The sequence below is a fragment of the Arachis hypogaea genome, chromosome 11 (genome assembly GCF_003086295.3).
Source record: "Arachis hypogaea cultivar Tifrunner chromosome 11, arahy.Tifrunner.gnm2.J5K5, whole genome shotgun sequence".
NCBI classification, from domain to species: domain Eukaryota; kingdom Viridiplantae; phylum Streptophyta; class Magnoliopsida; order Fabales; family Fabaceae; genus Arachis; species Arachis hypogaea.
This window is the reverse complement of record NC_092046.1, coordinates 5,017,184-5,020,283: the sequence shown is the minus strand read 5'-3', so window position 1 is coordinate 5,020,283 and position 3,100 is coordinate 5,017,184.

Below are 3,100 nucleotides of genomic sequence, written 5' to 3'. Positions count from 1 at the left end.
AATATAATATTTTTAAATTCGTATTTTCAATAAAAAGATGTACTTAGTTCTATCCATCCTAAATAATTCTATATTCACTATTACTATCCATCTAAATAATTCTAATATTGATAGAATATTATTTTTAGATAAAAAAATTAAATATATTTATTCTATTTCAAAAATCAATATTCATATTTAACTTAGGATTTCAACGAATATGGCAAAAAATATTACATTTTTTAGTTAAAAAATATCTATAAATATATTTTTGTGCTTTAGTTTTATATTTTTCAAAAAAATTCGGATGGAATCAAATCATATTTCTATAATATATATAAGAATATATATTACACATAAATAAGAAATATTAGATGTAATAAAAACAAATATATAAATTAAAGTAAAATTTAAAAAAATAAGAACCAATAAAATATTGAAGAAAAAAAATATAAATAGAAGAGAAATAAAATTATTAGACAAAAAAATAATTTAATAAATTTTATGTATATATAAAAGAGGAATAAAAAAAGATATACAGTACTTTATTTAATTTAGCAAGATTTATGGAAATAAACACATAGAATAAGAGAATAAATAATAATAATAAAAAAATTAAATATCTGAATTCATATCAAAAATAAAAAATAATAAAATAATAATAATCCATCATAATCTTAATCTTTAAATATAAGTAATTAATAACAATATAATTAGTCTACCATAATCTTAATCTAATCTTTTAATATAATTAATTCTAATTAAATAATAAAAAAAATTGAATATAAATATGTCTAATCTAATTGTATAAAAAAATAGTAGATTTTTTACCATTAGTCTACCATTAGATTTTCTACTATTAGACATATTGAGGACAAAACGTCATTTTAAAATGAGATTATTATTATTATTAATAACATATAAATATTAAAATTATATTAATGTATTAATTGAAATATATTATTAGAATAAAAAGTTGCAATAATTAATATAACTGAAGTTTATTAATTTTAATTAGTTAAATTAGCATAAAATAAAAAAGAGATGATTAATCAGGTTAAATAAATAAAAAAATATTACTGAACAAAGCAAATTTCACAACAATTATATTACTAATGGAAAAAAATTAATTCAATTAATTCAAATTTTTATTTAAAATAGACAATTAAAGATCACCAATGAATAAAAATAAATGAGATATAATAAAAAATAATTTTTGGTAGTATAAATAATTAAATTAAATTATTATATACAATTTTTACTTTTTATCTTATTATAATTTAAGTTAATATTAATGATAAAAAATTAGTTTTAAATAACTCTAATTTTTATTTTACAACATAATTAAAGCACAATTCATAATTTTTTATTTTATAATTAATAACCAACATTTTTTAAATTTGTTGGTTAAGTCTTTCTGTATTTTATTATTGAAAATTTTTTTCTACAAAACAAAAATTTGTGATGAATTATTACAATCATATTAATTAAGAAAATCAAGAAAAAATTATAAAAAAAATCAAATAAAAGATAAAAAGTAGAGTAAAAATTTATTTGAAACTAAAAATTTGTCAATTGTGCTAGAAATTCTAAAAATTTGTATCTTATTATATAATCAATTTTGTTACTCACTTCAAATGATGAGCACTCAGTTAATGGGAGTTGGAGGGTGTAGTGATTTGTGTCCATGATGGTTGCCTTCTTGCGACAACGCCTCATAGGAAGAAAAAACTTGTTGTAAAAACTACCCAATGAAAGAGTAATTGAAAAATAAATAATATTTGCTTCTAGGATATATGATCTTTTATAGTGGTAAAAAAAAATAGAAGGAATAAAATTGTGTATTTTTATATTTGGAATAGAATTTGATATATTTATCCTAATAAAATTAAATAATTAATTAATTATATATAATTCATGTATTTAAATAAATAAAATAAATTAAATAAAAGTACTTTTAAGAATTAATCAAATCAATTAGATGATACAAATAATTAGTATAATTGATTGAATTAATTAGTTGATATAATTAATTTATTATAATTAATTGGATTTAATAAATTAAAAAACAAGTAGAAAAACATAAGACATAATAATTTTCTTAACTAAATTAATATGTATTTATTATATTTAATTAAAATAAGTAACAAATTTTCTATGTTATTATGTACTTTATAAATTAATAAATTAAAATAATCGTTATAATAAATTACAATGCAAAAGTATGAGGAACCAATGTATGTTTTATACCATGTGTACAATGGGATTAAATTAAAATTAGAATTAAATTAGAGGCAATTAATTAATTTTGAGTAGTTTCCAATTTAAAATTTGAATCAAATCATGATTCCCGTTAGTTATGACAATTAATTAATTTTGAGTAGTTTTCATTTAAAATTTGAATCAAATCATGATTTTTGTCAGAATCAAATTAGGATTATCTCCCTTTCTCAATACGGTGTAAACTTTTCTCTCACTCTCTTCTCGAAGCAAAAGTCGGTCCAGTGCCGCCACAGTAGCCGTCGAACATCGCGCTGACACTCTTCCGACTGGCGCCGTCGTCCGCACAGGCCACCGTACGTAGGGAGGACGCGCATATTGTGTGAGTCGAGCTCGCAGCAACCCGGACGTTCAGCGCCTCTATCGCAGCCGGTTTGTGTCTTCTTCCTGTCGCCGGATGTTCACTTTCTCTGTGAACGTGGATGATTATTCTTAGGTGCTTAGTTGTAGACGATGATTGTTGGTTATGATTTATACACGTTCACATTGGATGTTCGTTTTTTTATGATTTTGGATGTTCATTTTTTCAGTTTTTGCGGATGTTTATTCTTCGAGTAATTCAACAAGACCCAGACAGCAGCGTTGGGATGATGGGGTTCGGGGCTGCAACTCACGTCGGCGACCCTGACAGTTGCAGGTCACAGATGTTCAGCCGCGTGAGGAGTGACAGAGGTTCTTCCAGCGTGGGAAAAGAGCGGTAGGACGCAGATTGCTGCGCACACGGTGGGGTGGCGAAGAAAAGGGATTTTTCTGCGGAACAAACAATGAGATTTTTTGGAGGGTAGGTAATGGTGGGTGATTAATGCGTGAGCATCTTTCCTATCTTTTCCTAGTGAATTTG